The sequence below is a fragment of the Somniosus microcephalus genome, chromosome 9 (assembly GCF_052327205.1).
Source record: "Somniosus microcephalus isolate GS21.2 chromosome 9, FLI_Smic_1.0, whole genome shotgun sequence".
Classification (NCBI taxonomy): domain Eukaryota; kingdom Metazoa; phylum Chordata; class Chondrichthyes; order Squaliformes; family Somniosidae; genus Somniosus; species Somniosus microcephalus.
In genome coordinates, this window is record NC_140995.1 from 72690341 (window position 1) to 72702951 (window position 12611).

The 12611-nt window shown below is 55.1% G+C and overlaps 1 protein-coding gene across 1 annotated transcript in view; it reads left to right on the plus strand.

The window, feature by feature from the left end:
- The window catches only part of capn9 (calpain 9), a 536943-nt gene that overhangs the window by 255151 nt on the left and 269181 nt on the right, over positions 1–12611 (plus strand). The window lies entirely within an intron of this gene.

Below are 12611 nucleotides of genomic sequence, written 5' to 3' on the forward strand. Positions count from 1 at the left end.
GGAGTGAGGACGCGGGAGATTCAGGAGGGAGGACGAGGGAGATTCAGGAGTGAGGACGCGGGAGATTCAGTAGTGAGGCCGCGGGAGATTCAGGAGTGAGGACGCGGGAGATTCAGGAGTGAGGACGCGGGAGATTCAGGAGTGAGGACGCGGGATATTCAGGAGTGAGGACGCGTCAGATTCAAGAGTGAGGACGCGGGAGATTCAGGAGTGAGGACACGGGAGTTTCAGGAGTGAGGACACGGGAGTTTCAGGAGTGAGGACACGGGAGTTTCTGGAGTGAGGACACGGGAGTTTCAGGAGTGAGGACACGGGAGGGTCAGGAGTGAGGACACGGGAGATTCAGGGGTGAGGACACGGGAGTTTCAGGAGTGAGGACACGGGAGGGTCGGGACTGAAAACGCAGGAGATTCAGGAGTGAGGACACGGGAGAATCAGGAATGTGATTGAATACACGGGGGATTCAAGAGAGCGAACACGGTATATTCAGGAGTGAGGACACTGGAGATTCAGGAGCGAGGAGACGGGAGATTCGGGAGCGAGGACACGGGAGATTCAGGGGCGAGGACACGGGAGATTCAGGGGCGAGGACACGGGAGATTCAGGGGCGAGGACACGGGAGATTCAGGGGCGAGGACACGGGAGATTCAGGGGCGAGGACACGGGAGATTCAGGGGCGAGGACATGGGAGATTCAGGAGCGAGGACACGGGAGTTTCAGGAGCGAGGACACGGGAGATTCAGGAGCGAGGACACGGGAGATTCAGGAGCGAGGACACGGGAGATTCAGGGGCGAGGACACGGGAGATTCAGGGGTGAGGACACGGGAAATTCAGGAGCGAGCACACGGGAATTTCGGGAGCGAGGACACGGGAATTTCGAGAGCGAGGACACAAAATATTCAGGAGTGAAGACATGGGAGATACAGGAGTGAATACACGGGAGATTCAGGAGTTTGGACACTGGTGATTCAGGTATTTGGACACTGGCAATTCAGGAGTGAGGAAACTGGAGATTCAGGAGTGAGGACACTGGAGATTCAGGAGTGAGGACATTGGAGATTCAGGAGTGAGGACCCGGGAGATTCAGGAATGAGGACCAGGGAGATTCAGGAGTGAGGACACGGGAGATTCAGGAGTGAGGACCCGGGAGATTCAGGATTGAGGACCCGGGAGTTTCCAGAGTGAGTACACGGGAGTTTCAGGAGTGAGGACCCGGTAGATTCAGGAGTGAGGACCCGGGAGCTTCAGGAGTGAGGACCCGGGAGCTTCAGGAGTGAGGACACGGGAGATTCAGGAGTGAGGACCCGGGAGATTCAGGAGTGAGGACCCGGGAGATTCAGGAGTGAGGACCTGGGAGTTTCAGGAGTGAGGACACGGGAGATTCAGGAGTGAGGACACGGGAGATTCAGGAGTGAGGACACGGGAGATTCAGGAGGGAGGACGCGGGAGATTCAGGAGTGAGGACGCGGGAGATTCAGAAGTGAGGACGCGGGAGATTCAGGAGTGAGGACGCGGGAGGGTCAGGAGTGAGGACGCGGGAGATTCAGGAGTGAGGACATGGGACATACAGGAGTGAGGAAATGGGAGATTCAGGAGTGAGGACCCGGGAGATTCAGGAGTGAGGACACCGGAGATTCAGGTGTGAGGACCCGGGAGATTCAGGAGTGAGGACACGGGAGTTTCAGGAGTGAGGACACGGGAGTTTCAGGAGTGAGGACAAGGGAGTTTCAGGAGCGAGGACACGGGAGTTTCAGGAGCGAAGACACGGGAGTTTCAGGAGTGAGGACACGAGAGTTTCAGGAGTGAGGACACGGGAGTCTCAGGAGTGAGGACACGGGAGATTCAGGATTGAGGACACTGGAGATTCAGGAGTGAGGATCCGGGAGATTCAGGAGTGAGGACACGGGAGATTCAGGAGTGAAAACACGGGAGGTTCAGGAGTGAGGACACGGGAGTTTCAGGAGTGAGGACACGGGAGATTCAGTAGTGAGGCCACGGGAGAAGCAGGAATGTGATTGAAGACACGGGGGATTCAAGTGCGCGAACACGGGATATTCAGGAATGAGGACACTGAATATTCAGGTGTGAGGGCACGGGTGATACAGAATTGAGGACACGGGATATAGGAGTGAGGACCCGGGTGATTCAGGAGTGAGGACATGGGAGATTCAGGTGTGAGGCCACGGGAGATTCAGGTGTGAGGACAAGGGAGTTTCAGGAGTGAAGACACGGGAGTTTCAGGAGTGAAAGACATGGGTGATGCAGGAATGAGTCAGGACACGAGTGATTGAGGAGTGAGAACACGGAAGATTCAGGAGTGAGGACATGGGTTTGTCAGGAGTGAGAGTGAGGACACGGGAGATTCAGGAGTGATGACACGGGAATTTCAGGAGCGAGGACACGGGAGATTCAGGAGTGAGGACACGGGAGATTCGGGAGTGAGGACACGGGAGATTCATGTGTGAGGACACGGGAGATTCATGTGTGAGGACACGGGAGATTCATGTGTGAGGACATGGGAGATTCAGGAGTGAGGACACGGGAGATTCAGGAGTGAGGACACGGGAGATTCAGGAGTGAGGACACGGGAGATTCAGGAGTGAGGACACGGGAGTGAGAGTGAGGCCACGGGATATTCAGGAATGAGAGTGATGGCACGGGTGATTCAAGAGTGATGACACGGGAGATACAGGAGTGAATACGTGGGAGATACAGGAGTGAAGGCACAGGAGATACAGGAGTGAAGGCACGGGAGATACAGGAGTGAAGACACGGGAGATACAGGAGTGAAGACACGGGAGATACAGGAGTGAAGACACGGGAGATTCGGGGTGAGGACACGGGAGATTCAGGGGTGAGGACATGGGAGATTCAGGTGTGCGGTCACGGGAGATTCAGGAGTGAGGGCACGGGGGATTGAGGAGGGAGGACCCGTTAGATTCAGGAATGAGGACACGGAAGATTCAGGAGTGAGGACATGGGATTTCAGGAGTGAGGGCACGGGAGATTCAGGAGTGAGGACACGAGATATTCAGGAGTGAGGACACAGGATATTCAGGCATGAAGACATGGGAGATTCAGGAGTGAGGACCCGGGAGATTCAGGAGTGAGGACCCGGGAGATTCAGGTGTGCGGTCACGGGAGATTCAGGAGTGAGGACACGGGAGATTCAGGAGTGAGTACATGGGAGATTCAGGAATGAGGACATGGGAGATTCAGGGGTGCGGTCACGGGAGATTCAGGAGTGAGGACACAGGAGATTCAGTAGTGAAGCCACGGGAGATTCAGGAATGTGATTGAAGACACGGGGGATTCAAGAGAGCGAACACGGGATATTCAGGAATGAGGTCACTGAATATTCAGGTTTGAGGGCACGGGAGATACAGAAGTGAAGACACGGGAGATTCAGGAGTGAGGACACGGGAGATTCAGAATTGAGGGCACTGGAGATTCAGGAGTGAGGATCCGGGAGATTCAGGAGTGAGGACACGGGAGATTCAGGAGTGAAAACACGGGAGGTTCAGGAGTGAGGACACGGGAGTTTCAGGAGTGAGGACACGGGAGATTCAGTAGTGAGGCCACGGGAGAATCAGGAATGTGATTGAAGACACGGGGGATTCAAGTGAGCGAACACGGGATATTCAGGAATGAGGACACTGAATATTCAGGTGTGAGGGCACGGGAGATACAGAAGTGAGGACACAGGGGATTGAGGAGTGAGGACCCGGGTGATTCAGGAGTGAGGACATGGGAGATTCAGGTGTGAGGACACGGGAGATTCAGGTGTGAGGACAAGGGAGTTTCAGGAGTGAAAGACATGGGTGATGCAGGAATGAGTGAGGACACGAGTGATTGAGGAGTGAGAACACGGAAGATTCAGGAGTGAGGACATGGGTGGGTCAGGAGTGAGAGTGAGGACACGGGAGATTCAGGAGTGAGGACATGGGAGTTTCAGGAGTGAGGACACGGGAGATTCAGGAGTGAGGACACGGGAGATTCGGGAGTGAGGACACGGGAGATTCAGGAGTGAGGACACGGGAGATTCATGTGTGAGGGCACGGGAGATTCAGGAGTGAGGACACGGGAGATTCAGGAGTGAGGACGCGGGAGATTCAGGAGTGAGATCACGGGAGTTTCAGCTGTGAGGACACGGGAGTTTCAGGAGTGAGAGTGAGGACACGGGAGATTCAGGAGTGAGAGTGAGGCCACGGGATATTCAGGAATGAGAGTGATGACACGGGTGATTCAGGAGTGATGACACGGGAGATACAGGAGTGAAGACGTGGGAGATACAGGAGTGAAGGCACGGGAGATACAGGAGTGAAGGCACGGGAGATTCAGGAGTGAGGAAACGGGAGTTTCAGGAGTGAGGAAACGGGAGTTTCAGGAGTGAGGAAACGGGAGTTTCAGGAGTGAGGACACGGGAGTTTCAGGAGTGCGGACACGGGAGTTTCAGGAGTGAGGACACGGGAGTTTCAGGAGTGAGGACACGGGAGTTTCAGGAGTGAGGACACGGGAGTTTCAGGAGTGCGGACACGGGAGTTTCAGGAGTGAGGACACGGGAGTTTCAGGAGTGAGGACACGGGAGTTTCAGGAGTGAGGACACGGGAGTTTCAGGAGTGAGGACACGGGAGTTTCAGGAATGAGGACATGGGTCATTGAGGAGTGAGAACACGGGAGTTTCAGGAGCGAGGACACGGGAGTTTCAGGAGCCAGGACACGGGAGATTCAGGAGCGAGGACACGGGAGATTCAGGATTGAGGACACTGGAGATTTAGGAGTGAGGACACTGGAGATTCAGGAGTGAGGACACTGGAGATTCAGGAGTGAGGACACTGGAGATTCAGGAGTGAGGACACTGGAGATTCAGGAGTGAGGACACTGGAGATTCAGGTGTTTGGACACTGGAGATTCAGGTGTTTGGACACTGTAGATTCAGGAGTGAGGACGCGGGAGATTCAGGAGGGAGGACGAGGGAGATTCAGGAGTGAGGACGCGGGAGATTCAGTAGTGAGGCCGCGGGAGATTCAGGAGTGAGGACGCGGGAGATTCAGGAGTGAGGACGCGGGAGATTCAGGAGTGAGGACGCGGGATATTCAGGAGTGAGGACGCGTCAGATTCAAGAGTGAGGACGCGGGAGATTCAGGAGTGAGGACACGGGAGTTTCAGGAGTGAGGACACGGGAGTTTCAGGAGTGAGGACACGGGAGTTTCTGGAGTGAGGACACGGGAGTTTCAGGAGTGAGGACACGGGAGTTTCAGGAGTGAGGACACGGGAGGGTCAGGAGTGAGGACACGGGAGATTCAGGGGTGAGGACACGGGAGTTTCAGGAATGAGGACACGGGAGGGTCGGGACTGAAAACGCAGGAGATTCAGGAGTGAGGACACGGGAGAATCAGGAATGTGATTGAATACACGGGGGATTCAAGAGAGCGAACACGGTATATTCAGGAGTGAGGACACTGGAGATTCAGGAGCGAGGAGACGGGAGATTCGGGAGCGAGGACACGGGAGATTCAGGGGCGAGGACACGGGAGATTCAGGGGCGAGGACACGGGAGATTCAGGGGCGAGGACACGGGAGATTCAGGGGCGAGGACACGGGAGATTCAGGGGCGAGGACACGGGAGATTCAGGGGCGAGGACATGGGAGATTCAGGAGCGAGGACACGGGAGTTTCAGGAGCGAGGACATGGGAGATTCAGGAGCGAGGACACGGGAGATTCAGGGGCGAGGACACGGGAGATTCAGGGGTGAGGACACGGGAAATTCAGGAGCGAGCACACGGGAATTTCGGGAGCGAGGACACGGGAATTTCGAGAGCGAGGACACAAAATATTCAGGAGTGAAGACATGGGAGATACAGGAGTGAATACACGGGAGATTCAGGAGTTTGGACACTGGTGATTCAGGTATTTGGACACTGGCAATTCAGGAGTGAGGAAACTGGAGATTCAGGAGTGAGGACACTGGAGATTCAGGAGTGAGGACATTGGAGATTCAGGAGTGAGGACCCGGGAGATTCAGGAATGAGGACCAGGGAGATTCAGGAGTGAGGACACGGGAGTTTCAGGAGTGAGGACAAGGGAGTTTCAGGAGCGAGGACACGGGAGTTTCAGGAGCGAAGACACGGGAGTTTCAGGAGTGAGGACACGAGAGTTTCAGGAGTGAGGACACGGGAGTCTCAGGAGTGAGGACACGGGAGATTCAGGATTGAGGACACTGGAGATTCAGGAGTGAGGATCCGGGAGATTCAGGAGTGAGGACACGGGAGATTCAGGAGTGAAAACACGGGAGGTTCAGGAGTGAGGACACGGGAGTTTCAGGAGTGAGGACACGGGAGATTCAGTAGTGAGGCCACGGGAGAAGCAGGAATGTGATTGAAGACACGGGGGATTCAAGTGCGCGAACACGGGATATTCAGGAATGAGGACACTGAATATTCAGGTGTGAGGGCACGGGAGATACAGAATTGAGGACACGGGATTGAGGAGTGAGGACCCGGGTGATTCAGGAGTGAGGACATGGGAGATTCAGGTGTGAGGCCACGGGAGATTCAGGTGTGAGGACAAGGGAGTTTCAGGAGTGAAGACACGGGAGTTTCAGGAGTGAAAGACATGGGTGATGCAGGAATGAGTCAGGACACGAGTGATTGAGGAGTGAGAACACGGAAGATTCAGGAGTGAGGACATGGGTTTGTCAGGAGTGAGAGTGAGGACACGGGAGATTCAGGAGTGATGACACGGGAATTTCAGGAGCGAGGACACGGGAGATTCAGGAGTGAGGACACGGGAGATTCGGGAGTGAGGACACGGGAGATTCATGTGTGAGGACACGGGAGATTCATGTGTGAGGACACGGGAGATTCATGTGTGAGGACACGGGAGATTCAGGAGTGAGGACACGGGAGATTCAGGAGTGAGGACACGGGAGATTCAGGAGTGAGGACACGGGAGATTCAGGAGTGAGGACACGGGAGTGAGAGTGAGGCCACGGGATATTCAGGAATGAGAGTGATGGCACGGGTGATTCAAGAGTGATGACACGGGAGATACAGGAGTGAATACGTGGGAGATACAGGAGTGAAGGCACAGGAGATACAGGAGTGAAGGCACGGGAGATACAGGAGTGAAGACACGGGAGATACAGGAGTGAAGACACGGGAGATACAGGAGTGAAGACACGGGAGATTCGGGGTGAGGACACGGGAGATTCAGGGGTGAGGACATGGGAGATTCAGGTGTGCGGTCACGGGAGATTCAGGAGTGAGGGCACGGGGGATTGAGGAGGGAGGACCCGTTAGATTCAGGAATGAGGACACGGAAGATTCAGGAGTGAGGACATGGGATTTCAGGAGTGAGGGCACGGGAGATTCAGGAGTGAGGACACGAGATATTCAGGAGTGAGGACACAGGATATTCAGGCATGAAGACATGGGAGATTCAGGAGTGAGGACCCGGGAGATTCAGGAGTGAGGACCCGGGAGATTCAAGAGTGAGGACACGGGAGATTCAGGTGTGCGGTCACGGGAGATTCAGGAGTGAGGACACGGGAGATTCAGGAGTGAGTACATGGGAGATTCAGGAATGAGGACATGGGAGATTCAGGGGTGCGGTCACGGGAGATTCAGGAGTGAGGACACAGGAGATTCAGTAGTGAAGCCACGGGAGATTCAGGAATGTGATTGAAGACACGGGGGATTCAAGAGAGCGAACACGGGATATTCAGGAATGAGGTCACTGAATATTCAGGTTTGAGGGCACGGGAGATACAGAAGTGAAGACACGGGAGATTCAGGAGTGAGGACACGGGAGATTCAGAATTGAGGGCACTGGAGATTCAGGAGTGAGGATCCGGGAGATTCAGGAGTGAGGACACGGGAGATTCAGGAGTGAAAACACGGGAGGTTCAGGAGTGAGGACACGGGAGTTTCAGGAGTGAGGACACGGGAGATTCAGTAGTGAGGCCACGGGAGAATCAGGAATGTGATTGAAGACACGGGGGATTCAAGTGAGCGAACACGGGATATTCAGGAATGAGGACACTGAATATTCAGGTGTGAGGGCACGGGAGATACAGAAGTGAGGACACAGGGGATTGAGGAGTGAGGACCCGGGTGATTCAGGAGTGAGGACATGGGAGATTCAGGTGTGAGGACACGGGAGATTCAGGTGTGAGGACAAGGGAGTTTCAGGAGTGAAGACACGGGAGTTTCAGGAGTGAAAGACATGGGTGATGCAGGAATGAGTGAGGACACGAGTGATTGAGGAGTGAGAACACGGAAGATTCAGGAGTGAGGACATGGGTGGGTCAGGAGTGAGAGTGAGGACACGGGAGATTCAGGAGTGAGGACATGGGAGTTTCAGGAGTGAGGACACGGGAGATTCAGGAGTGAGGACACGGGAGATTCGGGAGTGAGGACACGGGAGATTCAGGAGTGAGGACACGGGAGATTCATGTGTGAGGGCACGGGAGATTCAGGAGTGAGGACACGGGAGATTCAGGAGTGAGGACGCGGGAGATTCAGGAGTGAGATCACGGGAGTTTCAGCTGTGAGGACACGGGAGTTTCAGGAGTGAGAGTGAGGACACGGGAGATTCAGGAGTGAGAGTGAGGCCACGGGATATTCAGGAATGAGAGTGATGACACGGGTGATTCAGGAGTGATGACACGGGAGATACAGGAGTGAAGACGTGGGAGATACAGGAGTGAAGGCACGGGAGATACAGGAGTGAAGGCACGGGAGATACAGGAGTGAAGACACGGGAGATACAGGAGTGAAGACACGGGAGATACAGGAGTGAAGACACGGGAGATACAGGAGTGAAGACACGGGAGATTCAGGGGTGAGGACACGGGAGATTCAGGGGTGAGGACATGGGAGATTCAGGTGTGCGGTCAGGGGAGATTCAGGAGTGAGGGCACGGGGGATTGAGGAGGGAGGACCCGTGAGATTCAGGAATGAGGACACGGAAGATTCAGGAGTGAGGACATGGGATTTCAGGAGTGAGGGCACGGGAGATTCAGGAGTGAGGACACGAGATATTCAGGAGTGAGGACACAGGATATTCAGGCGTGAGGACCCGGGAGATTCAGGAGTGAGGACCCGGGAGATTCAGGAGTGAGGACATGGGATTTCAGGAGTGAGGGCACGGGAGATTCAGGAGTGAGGACACGAGATATTCAGGAGTGAGGACACAGGATATTCAGGAGTGAGGACCCGGGAGATTCAGGAGTGAGGACCCGGGAGATTCAGGAGTGAGGACCCGGGAGATTCAGGAGTGAGGACCCGGGAGATTCAGGAGTGAGGACACGGGAGATTCAGGTGTGCGGTCACGGGAGATTCAGGAGTGAGGACACGGGAGATTCAGGAGTGAGGACATGGGATTTCAGGAGTGAGGGCACGGGAGATTCAGGAGTGAGGACCCGGGAGATTCAGGAGTGAGGACCCGGGAGATTCAGGAGTGAGGACATGGGATTTCAGGAGTGAGGGCACGGGAGATTCAGGAGTGAGGACACGAGATATTCAGGAGTGAGGACACAGGATATTCAGGAGTGAGGACCCGGGAGATTCAGGAGTGAGGACCCGGGAGATTCAGGAGTGAGGACCCGGGAGATTCAGGAATGAGGACACGGGAGATTCAGGGGTGCGGTCACGGGAGATTCAGGAGTGAGGACACGGGAGATTCAGGAGTGAGGACACGGGAGATTCAGGAGTGAGGACACGGGAGATTCAGGAGTGAGGACACGGGAGATTCAGGAGTGAGGACACGGGAGTGAGAGTGAGGCCACGGGATATTCAGGAATGAGAGTGATGGCACGGGTGATTCAAGAGTGATGACACGGGAGATACAGGAGTGAATACGTGGGAGATACAGGAGTGAAGGCACAGGAGATACAGGAGTGAAGGCACGGGAGATACAGGAGTGAAGACACGGGAGATACAGGAGTGAAGACACGGGAGATACAGGAGTGAAGACACGGGAGATTCGGGGTGAGGACACGGGAGATTCAGGGGTGAGGACATGGGAGATTCAGGTGTGCGGTCACGGGAGATTCAGGAGTGAGGGCACGGGGGATTGAGGAGGGAGGACCCGTTAGATTCAGGAATGAGGACACGGAAGATTCAGGAGTGAGGACATGGGATTTCAGGAGTGAGGGCACGGGAGATTCAGGAGTGAGGACACGAGATATTCAGGAGTGAGGACACAGGATATTCAGGCATGAAGACATGGGAGATTCAGGAGTGAGGACCCGGGAGATTCAGGAGTGAGGACCCGGGAGATTCAAGAGTGAGGACACGGGAGATTCAGGTGTGCGGTCACGGGAGATTCAGGAGTGAGGACACGGGAGATTCAGGAGTGAGTACATGGGAGATTCAGGAATGAGGACATGGGAGATTCAGGGGTGCGGTCACGGGAGATTCAGGAGTGAGGACACAGGAGATTCAGTAGTGAAGCCACGGGAGATTCAGGAATGTGATTGAAGACACGGGGGATTCAAGAGAGCGAACACGGGATATTCAGGAATGAGGTCACTGAATATTCAGGTTTGAGGGCACGGGAGATACAGAAGTGAAGACACGGGAGATTCAGGAGTGAGGACACGGGAGATTCAGAATTGAGGGCACTGGAGATTCAGGAGTGAGGATCCGGGAGATTCAGGAGTGAGGACACGGGAGATTCAGGAGTGAAAACACGGGAGGTTCAGGAGTGAGGACACGGGAGTTTCAGGAGTGAGGACACGGGAGATTCAGTAGTGAGGCCACGGGAGAATCAGGAATGTGATTGAAGACACGGGGGATTCAAGTGAGCGAACACGGGATATTCAGGAATGAGGACACTGAATATTCAGGTGTGAGGGCACGGGAGATACAGAAGTGAGGACACAGGGGATTGAGGAGTGAGGACCCGGGTGATTCAGGAGTGAGGACATGGGAGATTCAGGTGTGAGGACACGGGAGATTCAGGTGTGAGGACAAGGGAGTTTCAGGAGTGAAGACACGGGAGTTTCAGGAGTGAAAGACATGGGTGATGCAGGAATGAGTGAGGACACGAGTGATTGAGGAGTGAGAACACGGAAGATTCAGGAGTGAGGACATGGGTGGGTCAGGAGTGAGAGTGAGGACACGGGAGATTCAGGAGTGAGGACATGGGAGTTTCAGGAGTGAGGACACGGGAGATTCAGGAGTGAGGACACGGGAGATTCGGGAGTGAGGACACGGGAGATTCAGGAGTGAGGACACGGGAGATTCATGTGTGAGGGCACGGGAGATTCAGGAGTGAGGACACGGGAGATTCAGGAGTGAGGACGCGGGAGATTCAGGAGTGAGATCACGGGAGTTTCAGCTGTGAGGACACGGGAGTTTCAGGAGTGAGAGTGAGGACACGGGAGATTCAGGAGTGAGAGTGAGGCCACGGGATATTCAGGAATGAGAGTGATGACACGGGTGATTCAGGAGTGATGACACGGGAGATACAGGAGTGAAGACGTGGGAGATACAGGAGTGAAGGCACGGGAGATACAGGAGTGAAGGCACGGGAGATACAGGAGTGAAGACACGGGAGATACAGGAGTGAAGACACGGGAGATACAGGAGTGAAGACACGGGAGATACAGGAGTGAAGACACGGGAGATTCAGGGGTGAGGACACGGGAGATTCAGGGGTGAGGACATGGGAGATTCAGGTGTGCGGTCAGGGGAGATTCAGGAGTGAGGGCACGGGGGATTGAGGAGGGAGGACCCGTGAGATTCAGGAATGAGGACACGGAAGATTCAGGAGTGAGGACATGGGATTTCAGGAGTGAGGGCACGGGAGATTCAGGAGTGAGGACACGAGATATTCAGGAGTGAGGACACAGGATATTCAGGCGTGAGGACCCGGGAGATTCAGGAGTGAGGACCCGGGAGATTCAGGAGTGAGGACATGGGATTTCAGGAGTGAGGGCACGGGAGATTCAGGAGTGAGGACACGAGATATTCAGGAGTGAGGACACAGGATATTCAGGAGTGAGGACCCGGGAGATTCAGGAGTGAGGACCCGGGAGATTCAGGAGTGAGGACCCGGGAGATTCAGGAGTGAGGACCCGGGAGATTCAGGAGTGAGGACACGGGAGATTCAGGTGTGCGGTCACGGGAGATTCAGGAGTGAGGACACGGGAGATTCAGGAGTGAGGACATGGGATTTCAGGAGTGAGGGCACGGGAGATTCAGGAGTGAGGACCCGGGAGATTCAGGAGTGAGGACCCGGGAGATTCAGGAGTGAGGACATGGGATTTCAGGAGTGAGGGCACGGGAGATTCAGGAGTGAGGACACGAGATATTCAGGAGTGAGGACACAGGATATTCAGGAGTGAGGACCCGGGAGATTCAGGAGTGAGGACCCGGGAGATTCAGGAGTGAGGACCCGGGAGATTCAGGAATGAGGACACGGGAGATTCAGGGGTGCGGTCACGGGAGATTCAGGAGTGAGGACACGGGAGATTCAGGAGTGAGTACATGGGAGATTCAGGAATGAGGACACGGGAGATTCAGGGGTGCGGTCACGGGAGATTCAGGAATGAGGACACGGGAGATTCAGGGGTGCGGTCACGGGAGATTCAGGAGTGAG